Here is a 14,045-nt window from a genome sequence, read left to right on the forward strand (position 1 = left end):
TCCTCATACATCCTTTCACCATAAATATCATCATTTATGCATGAACTAAATGTTTATTGGGAGCAGTAACAATTATTGATTACTGGGAGCCTATTCTGAGTTAAACACTATTCCAAGTTCTGAGTACTTACTAGCACACAAAACAAAAGCATTGTCTTGGTCTCAAGAAACTTCTATTCCAATGTGAGGGTAAAAAAATAACAAGAAAGGTAGGAGAGAGAGATATTAATGAGTGACTTAGTGCTAAGCATTATGAAACAAGGGAGTGGCAGAATGGTACATGAAATTAGCACATAAGGTGGCAAGAGGGACTAAGAGACTGACATCATGTGGCGAACTATGGAAATTGCACTTAGGCCAACAGGCCAGTATGGAATGGAACATTGTAAGAGAGTAACAAAGGAGGACATGTGAATTTCACTTACACCATAAGGTGCCTGCTCTCAGAGAACCCAGCTAAGAACTAGAGTAGAAGCCAATGAAACTCATTTAGATTTATCATCAGGATGATGAGCGGTGGGAAGAAGAGCAACTGATTATGCTTTCCTGGAAATTTAGACGTGAAGATGGAGAGAAGAGATCAGATTCCAGATGTATTTTCAAGGACAAGCTGATGGATTGTATGTGGTATTTGAGAGAAAGAGATTGGTCTCTAAGAGGACTAAGCTGGTTTATTTTTAATTGTTACTTACAGATATGGTAAATAATGAAATATAAAAATTTAGGATGACTTTGGACAAAAACTATAGCTTATTTTGAGGAACATGTTCAGTTCTGAGATACACAGATGGTTTCTAAACAGGTATGCCAACTGTAAGTTTGAATATGTAAGTATGGGAATGGGTACTGAAGATAAACATGTAGTTACACTCAATGAAAACATCATTTAATACAGAAGGCTCAAAAATGTTCTAGAGGCTGATGGAGAAAAACAGGCCAGAAGTCTGATATCTGAAGAAATTTGAGAGAGAATAGGGTAATGGGCTTCAAATTACATCTACCAGGGACTATTAGATACTTTCCTATGAAGTCCATAAAACATAATTTCACATGATTAGACATTTTTTTACCCATTTTAAAATTGGCACTAAAAATTTAGTTTATTATAAATACTGACACTATAATGTATAAATAGAAAACTATTTCACCTCTTAAAATTTGCTTCTGAATCTAAGACTGTACACTTTGATTAGCTGTTCTTGTTCATCAAACATACCTGAGGAATTACTTTCTTAGCAGTCAAAAAACTCACGTCTTTTCTTTTAAGATAATATTATTCTACTTCATTATTAAATTCAATCAACATTATGTGCTACCATACTTGAAAGAATTAAGGGTTATCTAAAAAGTACTTCACTATCAAAAAAGTGTCACATAATATTTTAAAACATAGCTTGGAATAGCCTATAAGCATTGGGAAATGAGTCATCTATATCAATTTCCACAAAAATTTAAGTGAAAATTATTTTCTGATTAATTATTGCTAGGTTTATTATTATATTATATAGAAAGACAAAATATAAATACTAGTTGGAAAGCTTAGCAGAAATTCTATTATTTTTATAATATATATGTTTTGGTATATGAGAAAACAATAAGTCTTGCTCAAATAAGTAACTGGATATTCATGATTTTAAATGTTATATTAAACGTAACTGATTTAAAAACTCCTAGGATTCATGTAAAAAAATTATAGTACTCTTTAGACAAAGATTGATTTAACTGTCGAATGCCAAATCCCAAATATCACCAATAAAATCTGATGATAAAGCAAAGTAGTTCATTGCTTAAGTAGTTCATTGCTTAAGCACCACACAGTCAAAATTTTCAGTAGTGGTTCATAGCCACAGGGAAGTAATATCATCAGATTTCTTGAGAATTTGAAGTTTGGTTTAAGGCAAAAGTTTCAAAACAGGTTAGGCAGAGAGGAGACGGATTTTATTAGAATCAGGTAAAGGGAATGATGGGAACAGCTACTGAAAGCAGAAATCAGAGGATAAGTAGAGTGGTTAATCTGCTGATACTCACGCTAAGTGAAATTATGTCAGAAGAAGGACAGACATAGAATGATTGCACTCATTACTCATTTATGATATATATATGTATATATATATATATATATATATATCACTGTATCACTGTCATCCCATTGTTCATCGATTTGCTCGAGCGGCGCCAGCAACGTCTCCATTCAACCCTGCCGCATGCTAGTGTAGCCAGATGGCCTATTGGAGGCTCTTTCAGGATCAGAGGAATGAGGACTGTCATTGTTAGTGTTTTTGGCATATCGAGTATACCACAGGTAGCTTGCCAGGCCCTGCTGTGTGGGCAGGATACTCTCATATATATGCATGTAGATACATGTATATAAATTAAATACATATACTCTCATATGTATGCATGTATGTACATATATATGAGAACATATATATTCATATATTTTCATATATACATATCTATATATATGAAACAAAACATACTAAAAGACTAAAACCCAAGGACAGTAGAACAGTAGAAACAAGAGTCAGGCCAAATGGTCCTCAAGGGTTAGGAGAGAGGGTAGTTGCGACTGAGAAGGGACCATTATTGCAGCAATGGTTGGAAGGGATCGCTCAAGATTGGAGATGTCTGCTGAAAGTGACTTAACATGATGGTCTCTCAGTATCCATATTGCAAATGATACTGCCCAAATTTAGAAAATGAAAGAGAGAGAGAGAGAGAGAGATGAAAAATGCCTATTGGGGGGGTAGTTGGTGGAGGAATACAGGGGACATGGTGGTGGGAAATATACACTGGGGAAGGATGGGTGTTGGAATATTGTATGACTGAAACTCAATCTTGAATGCTTTATAATTGTATCTCATCATGATATGGTGATTCAACAAAAAACAAGTAAATAAATAACTGCTAATAATATGGAGGAAGAGACATTAACTCTTTTCTTTTTGGTTCTTCTTAGTTGTCAAGTAATCAAATAAGATTCAGATTAACAATAGAAAAGTTGCCAGTTAAATTATTTATATATGGTAAATCTACTTAGACATGAAGATAGGTCTAATGGCAGCAAATAGGTATTCTAGACTAAGGAAAAGGGTATGAAAATTCAGAGTCCAAAGCAAAAGAAGGCAATTTACAGGAAGATGAAAACATTCAAATGTTTGGGAAGTGAATGTTTTCTTGGATTCATGGAAGATGAATAATGGGCCAGAGAAGAATCTTAACAAGTATGTTCTCTGTCTTCACCCTTGTCGCCCATCTCTAACTCTTATTTACTGAAGTTATTTCTAGTAATAGCGTGTTTCCTAGAACAGGACTTGCATCAAAATTTCCTTTTTGATTAGGAGAATAGTCATAAGCTCTTTTTAGTTTGAGCTGTCATAATTGTGTTTAGTTTTAGAAGTTAGTTCCAGTGTTAAAGTGGCATATTTTAAGGTCACACTATTTTTGATAAATGCTTTATACTAAGTTATTTTCAAGTTCTCCTGGGTGTTCCTTTAATGAGCAATTAAGTAACATGTCTCTTCTGCAAAGTTAAGTTATAATTTTAATTCTTATAACATTGGAAAAGCTATATTAGTGATGCATGCAAGATATGTTTACTTAGGGTGGGAATTCGGGATAGAGTAGAAAATTTTAATTTTTAATGTTTGTTCCATTAATGGTGTAGCGGTTTCCCATCCTCACAGGATTCTTTCCAATAATTGAGTGTATTAAAATAATTATTGATAAGGCTAGACAAATAGTAGAGCAGAGAAGATATTTACCTGGCAAACAAACAGCCACAGTTTGATCTCCAGTACTGCATAGTATCTCTCGTACCACAAGGGTCATTCCTGAGCAGAGAGCCAGAAATAGTTTCTCAGCACAACCAGATGTGCTCCCCCACCAAAACAAAAGGAATAATCATTATTGCTTTTGAAAATCTCGTATCACTTAGTCATCATAGTCTTTTACTGATCTCAGAACCAAAAGTAGCATCTTTGTGGAATCCTGATGCTTTTAGAAGACTGAGTTTCTAGTAGAAAGAAGAATGTGGTCTGAAAAGGAAAAAGTGTAGATCCTTTCTTTCTCTCTCCCTTTCTCTCTCTCTCTTTCACTCTATCTCATAACATTGTAGAAAGGGGACTACAAAATGGAAAAATCAAAAATCAAAATAAATCAATCTCAGGCAAAAAGTAGTAAAGCTGTAATGATTCCCATGATACTACTTGCTATTGTTGGACCTAAAAAGATTCTTTATGTACTCTAATGTATATTCATTTATAAATTTGATGAAAACTGCTACCAAAGAGAAAGATTTTTTTTTAATTTTATTGAATCACTCTGAGATAGTTACAAGCTTTCATGAATGGGTTACAACCACACAGTGATCAAACACCTATCCTTCCATTAGTGCACATTCCCCAACACCAATATCTCCAGTATAACCCCCCTTTCCCGCCCTCCCCCCACCTCCATGGCAGACAATATTCCCCATACTCTCTCTCTACTTTTGGGCATTATGGCTTGCAACACAGAGACTGTGATGTCATTATGTTTGGTCCATTATCTACTTTGACAAAGGAGCAAGAAATGTGAAGTCAAAGAGAAAGTTTTGAGAAAAAGAAGAGAGTTAATTCTATGAAACTTAAGATCAGGGTTTTTATATTCATTTTGGATATAACAATTTATAGGTATTTGATGAACTTGAGAGTATATTTTTGATATAGTTTAAGAAAGAAAGGGATTAAAAGTAATTTGTGTTAGTAAGACAGAATAATATTTCAAGAGTGGAAATATTTATGGGTCAATAAATTACAAGTGAACAAAGGGCAAATTTTTATTTTTGTTTCGGCATATATCACTGTATCACTCTCATCCTGTTGCTCATCAATTTGCTTCAGCGGGCACCAGTAGCGTCTCCATTGTGAGACTTGTTACTGTTTTTGGCATATCGATTACTCCATGGGTAGCTTGTCAGGCTCAGCCATAAGGGCGAGGTACTCTCAGTAGCTTCCTGGGGTCTCCAAGAGGGACAGACGAATCAAAACCGGGTAGTCTGCATGCAAGGCAAACACCCTGACTGCTGTGCTATTGCTCCAGCCCTCAGCATATATACTTACATATTAAGCCCTTGTTTTTAATAGTAACGTGACTTTAAATGGAACATACACCATATGTACACCTTATACTTTTGTATATGCATAATGCAAACAATACATTTATGTATTCATATACATATCACACATGTATATAGTCTATAGTCATTACTCACAGACTCTATATTTATGAGTTCGTTTTCTTGCCAATTATTTTGTGACTCCCAAATTAATATCCATATTGCATTTGCAATCAACCACAGGCATGCACAGAGAGGTGAGAAGTTTGACTTAATTTGTGTGCATGTTCTAATTTTATCAAATCAGACAATATCCTGTATTCTTCTTTCTCTTTTCTTTTCACAGTCTTGTTCTATTTTGTGTTTTTCCCCCCTGTGGATTTTGCTATTAAAATTTAAATTTAATGCTGAAGTATTATTTATTTAGTATATCCTAGCATCAGAAGGTAATTAAATGCCCTATGAAGAAATGCATGCATTAAATAAGGACTCAGGATCCAATATGGCATCTTTAAACAGAAATACAAAAAATAATGTTGGGGACTGTTTCTTTATCTAAAGAAAAGGACCTATCTTTAGAAACTGTATTGTTGTGAGAAAACAAAATTCCATATTTACTCAATGCTCCCCTTGAATTCATATAACAAAAAAATTGATGACATATTTAGATCTAAGCATAAACATATGTAGCCCCACAGATATGTATGTGTGTATACGTATAGGCAATTAGACATATGCACAATCTGTCCTGTGTTTCATTTAAAAAAATAATAAAACTAATAAAGATTCAAGATAAGTGCTATTTAAGGAGAAGTCTTGTAAATTAAAGAGATGTTCAGCATCAATAAGCATATTCAAGATCTGCTGTTAGAATATGAAGGTCATGTTTTCCATTGCAACATGTGGAAAGACAAAGTACATGTGTAAAAATGAATTGATAGATATATAAATGGAAGCATCTGGCAGTCTTCAAATTCCACTATAATTAAAAAGTATGGTTAGTAACTGAGAAAAACAAAGAGGTTGAGAAATCTTGAGGGAAGAGTAGCTTGATGAGAAAGAGGTGACTGATAGAGTAAATCTACCGAGGAAATATAAAGTAGAATTGCCTGTCAGGACCAATGTCCCTTTGAGGTTTGTAATCATAAATTTAAAGTGAATCCAGTCAGCATTTTTATGGATTTTCTCAGTATACTTTCAGTTTTTCAGGTAGAAGGAAGCAATATATGTGTAGAGTTACATTTTGCTATGTTGAAATTTTGCCAGAAGAAAGATTGTTAATATTAATTTAAATGTATTTTTAGAACTTCAGAATTGAGAAAAAGTTTTTTTTAATGCTTTTGGGAGGAAAAAAAATTCAAAGTAGATTTTTCTTTTTTAACTGGGTGAACTAGTTTCCAAATTTAAGATACTTCACCAGGTTTGGAATAAACAATGTTTTAATTAGGTTGAAAATAATTATATTTATTTTAGAATAGTTTAAATATTAAATTAAGACAAAGAGATAAAATACTGTGAAAACACCTATTACAGAGCCTGACACATAACTAGTGTACAAGGCCTAATCAGTTTAATTTCTTCAATTTCTGTTTGATTCATAGACTGGGAATGTTTAGAAACATTTTTAAGAATCTCAAAATAACTCGTTTCATTTTTCTCTGTTAACTTATGTTTTTGATGAATTTTATGGATTAAGCAAAAGAAAAAACTATTTGGAAAGTGAACAGTACTATCATTCTATCAGACAAAACGTACCATTCCTTTAATCAAGAGTTTAAGAATAACTTATTTGTTGAGATTGTCCTTTTGTATTTTGCTCTTTATGTACCCTTGATTAACCTCAATATAAAGCAAGAGTCTTGCTCTTTAGGAAAGTTGTCATTAACAGAAAAAAAAAATAACAAGTCTGAAATTACTTCAGAAAGAGTAAAACTCTTTAAGAAACATTCCATGGCACCTGAGTTAGCTATCACAAACACATCTTAGTATAAGACTTAAGAACACTTCACACTCCTTTGTTGATCAGCCTTTTCTACAGAAATATCCTAGGTGGAAGTGGTTCCCAATTCAGTCTCAATGCTACGCACACAGATACTTGGTTCTGTTACTCAAACCTCATGCTTGAGATTTTAAAGTTGCTTCATTTTGGTATTCTGGGAACATAAATTGGCCAATCACCCATCTTATTGGTTCTTTTCAGATGCTGCACCAAAATCTTATGGTAGTGATCTCACTTTGTTCAAAAATGAATCTCACTTTAAATCTGTCATTCCCTTTATCGAATTCTGTCATTCCTTCATCATATTGACCTCTTGATGAATATTCCAAGTCAGTCACTGGTTGGGCACTATTGTTTTATTTACCCAATCTCCTTTCTACTTGACTTCAGACACAATCCCACTGCTAAGAGTAGTAGTATTTCAGTGCGTGATGCTGTGTACAAGTCAGCATACAAAGCGCTTTTCCTGAGTCATTATATATTTCAAGTCATGTATGTATTCAATAGCAGAGAATTCTTCAACAACTGCAAATGCGAAAAGGAAATTTGACTCAATCATACCCTCTTTAAGCAAATTTCTATCAGTACAGATTATAAAGAATTAATTACACAATGAAAGAACAATTAACTATGATAGAACCTATAGCAGGTGAGATGCACTAAGAAATGGCATCGCATCCTGCAGATTTGACTGGTATGCCATACCTAGAAAGTGACCTAGGGCTTTCATGAGAAAATTGTATCTGAGTCAGATTCCAAAGAGTGAACTAAAATGAATTCCAGTGATGGGAAAGAGGAGTAGGGCTGTCATTTCAGAAAGGAAAAAGGAAAAGAAAAAAAGGAACTCTCTTAGAAGGCCTTGGGGGGGGCGGGGGAAGAATCAAAAGAATGTTATAAACACAAAGGGACAGGAATGTCAAGTTGAAGAGTGGCCTGAATTGAGGTGAGAAGACTGAAAGAAGACCTTGCAGGAATTTAAAGCTTTTCTAGAACTTCTTTACTACCCTGAGAGCAAAGCCTCTCTTTGACCTGTTTAAGGAGGTAACTAGAAACAATGCAGAAATACCATTTAGAGGCGATTTTAGCATTTCAAGATGATGAAAAATGAAGTCAGTACGAACAACAATGGTGACAGACAGTGAGGGGGAGGGGGATGAATGAGTTTTAAAAAAGTGGGTGGGAGGAATCAGGAAGATATCATGACTAAATTAGCCAGAGGGATGAGAGTGATGAATGAATGCCAGTCAGTTAGATGGAACGCTTTAACGGCCAACCATTAATAAACCAGAAAAGCTTTATATGTTTATCCTACAGGGCTATAGAGGATACACTTTAGAATGATTACTGTAGGTAGTGCCTAAAAATATTCGCATATCAGGATATGCTTTTAGAGATTAAAATGCTACTCTACATGATGCACCTTTTGTTTTTTATTTCGAACTGCAGGAGTGAATTCACAGATCAAGGATAGAAATTTAGCCCTTGGCAGGACATGATTGATGGCAGAAGGTGAAAAACCAAAAGCAAATATTTAATTATTTGATAAGTGTGTGACCTTAGGTATTACAGAATTTATAACTCTGGAGTTATTGAACGTTTTGGAAAACATAGGTTATTTATGAACACCAATCAGCATGATATTTACTTTTTAGTATCAATTTTCTACCAGATAACAGAATATCCCCTTCCTGCAGTCCTTATATTAATCCTTTGGGTTAATGTTCTAAGTGATCTCGTAACCCAAAGTTTAAAAAGATGGTAAGTGGTGGAGGCAGGATATGTCTTGTGCTTGCATTGCTTTAATCTGATCCTCCTGACTCTCAAACTTTTAGCAACAGATCAAAGCCTGAAAGAGCCATAAGGCAGGGAGCAGAAATGTGCTTTCATTCTTTCCCACTGCTTCCTGTTGTAACTCAGAATTCAAGGCTCAGTTGTGACTCATGTCTAGCTCAACTACAGGATGATGTTTTCAAGAGATGAGGCATCCTCTGAATTCTCTTTTGATTAGCATTTCATACTTCGCTTTGTCTCTGAGAAAATGAATTAGATGAATCTATTTTTTATATCACTAAAAATTTTATACAGTGAAATACAGGTGTAGGCAGAAGTTGTATTTGACAAAATGTTTGAGACAAACTGCGTATTTTGAATAGAACTTGTAGAAAGTATGATGAATTATGTGAAAAGTATCTAATACCAGTTTAACACTTCAAAAAATAACAGACAAAAGCACAGTTATAGATTCTCTTACAGATAATCTCCAAAAATAAATATATGGTTAACCCATAATGAAAAATCTTTAGTTTCTTCTCAGATATTAATCACTAAGAGATTTACTCCCCTTATTGGCTCAGTTCAAAGATGCCTATATCTTCAAAATTCCTTTTTTAGTGTTTCTTACTGAAAAATCATTTCTCATAGAATATTTATCAGATATTTCTATAAAGGTTTCTTTAAATCAGGTGATTTTAAGCGGCCAAAAATATCTGTGAAGTGACAATTTATGACATGTTAATCCAATGTGTTCTGACAGCTTGCTTTTTGACGTGAAACCACAATTCTATTCTGATTTAGGCTCAAGTCTATTGTACCTGCTTTTGCACATAGCATTACCCCATAGCATTATCCAAAAAAATGCTGAATGACTAGATGATAAGTACAAAGATGAAGTTGCAAAAATTAGAGTCAACTTCTCTGCCTTTCCTTAAATTTTGTGTGTGTGTGTGGTATTGAGTCAGAATTTCAGACTAGCAAGAACAAAGGTTGATCATTTACAACTAGGTCATTCTTTCAGCAGAAGTATTAAAGTAGTGAGCTCTGTTTGCCATGGGGAATACTCTAGATTCACTCAGAGATATGGGTGAAAATGTAGAAAGGAATTTTCATAAAACTATATAAAAAATGTTTGTGTTAGAAAAAAATGCATGGAAGATCCTCAAGGAAAAGAAGTCATTGTGCCTACTATTTTTTTTATTCCTGAAGCCCTGTCCAGGAGGGTTTGAAAATTGAAAACTATGGATCAACTAGGGCATGACAACTGAGCCCTGTAATATAGCTTGTGGACTTTCTTTGCTATAAAATCTAAAATATTTTCTTACAAATTCCCTAGTGTGTCCATTCAGCGTTTTACTGAAAAGGTAATTATCCTTATCTTACATATGGAGAATCCAGTCTATGGATGTATTAGATTTCTCTGGTATCAGGACAACTTCATAAAGTCTCACAACTAGAATTCAAATACCTCAGCATTAGTTTATACTTAAATTATCCTAATTTCTTAACATAGGGTATTACACAATACTAGAATATACCAGTAAAGTACTTTGTAAAATCTTTCCTAAGGATTTCAAGGAACAACCTACATGACTGTTTTGCTTTTGGTGCAGTCATATTAGAAGGTGGTGGAATCCAAAAGAACAAAAGCAACCGCTGTTGGAGAGGATGTGGGGAGAAAGGGACCCTTCTACACTGCTGGTGGGAATGCCGGCTGGTTCAGCCCTTTTGGAAAACAGTATGGACGACTCTCAAAAAACTTGAGGTTGAGCTCCCATTTGACCCAGCGGTACCACTGCTGGGAATATATCCCAGAAAAGCCAAAAAGTATAGTCGAAGTGACATATGCACTTATATGTTCACCGCAGCACTGTTTACAATAGCCAGAATCTGGAAAAAACCCGAGTGCCCTAGAACAGATGACTGGTTGAAGAAACTCTGGTACATATATACAATGGAATACTATGCAGCTGTTAGAAAAAATGAGGTCATGACGTTTGCATATAAGTGGATCTACATGGAAAGTATCATGCTAAGTGAAGTGAGTCAGAAAGAGAGAGACAGACATAGAAAGATTGCACTCATCTGTGGAATATAGAATAATAGACTATAAGACGAACACCCAAGAATAGTAGAAATAAGTACCAGGAGGTTGTCACCATGGCTTGGAGGCTGTTCTCTCACTCTGGGCAACTCAGAGAAGGGAACAGCAAGTAAAATGTGGTTGTTGGTCATGTGGGGGAAAGATGATGCGGGCCAAATATAGACTAGAGACTGAACGCAATGGCCACTCAACACCTTTGTTGCAAACCACAACACCTAACCAGAGAGAGAGAACAGGAGGGAATTCCCTGCCATAGTGGCAGGGTGGGGTGGGGGGAGACGGGACTGGGAAGGGGGGGTGGGATGTTGGGTTTGCTGGTGGTGGAGAGTGGGCACTGGTGAAGGGATGGGTTATCAAACTCTGTAGGGGAGAAACGTGAGCACGAGGATGTGTAAATCTGTAACTGTAAAAAAAAAAAATTTAAAAAAAAAATAAAAAAAAAATAGAAGGTGGTGGAATATTTTCCTTCTTTTAAAGATCAGAATCTTTCTTTTCCAAGTAGGTCAGCAAAGAGTGTATAAGTTGCCAATATGGAAGCATTTCAAATTATGCACAATGGACTTGAACTTTGAATTTTTGAATAATAGTTCTACATTGGCCAAGTTCAATTTTATTTTCTCAAATGACTATAAGACTCATTGTCCAAAATTGGGTTTATATTGAGCCAGAGTTCACTATGGAAAACTTAAAACAAACTAAATATAATTGTATGAAATTTTAACACTCAATATAAAAGTTTCAGTTCCACTAGGAATAAATGATAGCATAAAGAAACCAATGGAGGAAAGGGGAAAAATAGTTAAAGCAGAAGAATTCCAAATAATCACTTTTAGATGTTTTGCTTTATTTTGGAGGGGGGTGGGTCACTTCCTGAGGTGCACTCCCTGTGGTGCTCTGGGACTTATTCCTGACTCTGTGATCAGGAGTCATTCCTGTCAATGCTCATGGGACCACATGTAGTTCTGAGTATTGTGCTGGGGTAAGACACACACACAAGGGAAGCACTTTAACCTCTGTAGTCTGTCTATCTGTCCCTTTCTCTCTCTCTCTCTCTTTCTCTTTCTCTCTCTCTCTCTCTCTCTCTCTCTCTCTCTCTCTCTCTCTCTCTCTCTCCTCTTAGATGCTCTGCTTTTAATGAGGTTAAGCCTCACTCCTCTTCTTTATTTATTAGGGTTTTTTTTTCCTTTTTGGGTCACACCTGGTAATGCTCAGGATGACTCTTGACCATACCCTCTGGAATCACTCCTGGTGTTACTCAGGGGACCATATGGAAAGCGAATGCCTGGGATCAAACCTGGGTATGCCACATGCAAGGCAAACACTCTCCCCTATGTACTATCACTCCAGCGCCTCCTAGTTTTTAAATGTAGGTCATATATAGTGAATTCCTTTCAAAAAATATAGAAAGTGAGGAAAAGCACATTTCACAGTGGAAAAAAAAACTGATAAACACTACCTCAAGTCTGATGATGAATAATAGTCATACTGATAGTTAACATGTTTCCTTGATAAGATAGAAAGAAAATGTCAATTTGCCTCTGTGAACTTCTCCTAGGAATTTATCATCCTAGTCTAATCATGTGAAAATAACAGACAAATCTCAATTTAAGCAGATTCTAAAACTACCTAACCAGTACTCTGCAAAGTTTTCAAAGTTATGAAAACAAGAAAAATCTGAGACACTGTACAATCAAAAGGAATCTGAGACAACAAATAAGTGTTACTAATTACCCTGGATAGAATCATGTAAATTAAATGAACATGATGTACATACAATAATATTAAAGTATAAACTATAATTATAATGATATAATTATTCATTATTCATTATAGGAGACATATTTTTAAGTTTTGGTATATTCATAGTAGGAGAAACGAGTCTTATGGAATTGTTCCTATGTATCGTATCTAATAACATTTTTCCTGTTAATTCTGTAATTTGAAGCTACTCTAAAATTAAAAAGTTCATGAAAAGAAAATCCTCCCTGAGGAAAGAATGCATTGATAAATTGCTAACCTGTCCTTTGTTCTTGCACACAGTTATACATGATCTCTATCTATCATAAAAAGTAAAGGTCATTATGAGCTCTACTTAGACTTGCCTCGATACTGTCAATAATTTCAAAACCTAATCATGGAAATTTTTTTTCATATTAAATCTAGAGTCAGCCATTACAAATATTATCTATGTCATAATAGTTTTACATTACCAGAATCTAGTTCTATATTCTATGGAGCGTAATTCAGTCTCTCTAGATAGAAAATCTCCAAACACTGTTCTCCCACCAGTAATGAAGCCTATATTTTTTCATGGTCCCTAGCCCTGCCAAGTTATTTTTCTCTTGGATATTCTCATGAAGATTTTTTCCAACAGTGGCTGCTGTTCAAACTTACATAATAGAATTGTCACACTTTATAAACTGTGTTGAATATTCTGATCCTTTTCATTTGAAGAGGTCCTCTATTTCATGCCCAACTAGCTTTGAGGTCCTTCCGAGATAATCAAGTAGTCATTGGCACCTTGCATGTAATAGCCACTGCCGCGTGAAGAGTCCATAAATTCAATTCTCTGTGCAAAAAGCCATGGAAAACAGGCCCTTCCAGGTTAAATCACTGGCAAGCTACTCGATTAGATTTCTGAGGCTGACCCTGATAAACAAAATTTTGGAGGAAATCTTCTATTATTGACTGCACAATATCAGGTGGCTGAGATGTAAATTTCAACAACTGCTTTCCCCACAAAGTAATATACAACTGGCTTTTCAGCCTGCTTCTTATTATACGGATACTATTTTTGTAATTCAGTTACCTCAAAGATTCATGATCAGAAACTCTGCAGCCTGAGATAGACCATTGTCCTGATTCACTGTGATAATAGAGTCTAGTCTGAGAATTCAGTCCACATAATTATTCCTGCTACATATCGTACAGTGAGTTGCTGTTGCACATCCGAAACTAGTTCCAAGTTAGAATCCACCTAGCTAGCATGGATCACTGTTTATTTGTAGCTGACCTTAGGCAATTTCAGACAAATGACACTCTAACTCTCTCTAATTAGTCTTCCCAAATTC

The sequence above is a fragment of the Sorex araneus genome, chromosome 2, assembly GCF_027595985.1.
Source record: "Sorex araneus isolate mSorAra2 chromosome 2, mSorAra2.pri, whole genome shotgun sequence".
NCBI classification, from domain to species: domain Eukaryota; kingdom Metazoa; phylum Chordata; class Mammalia; order Eulipotyphla; family Soricidae; genus Sorex; species Sorex araneus.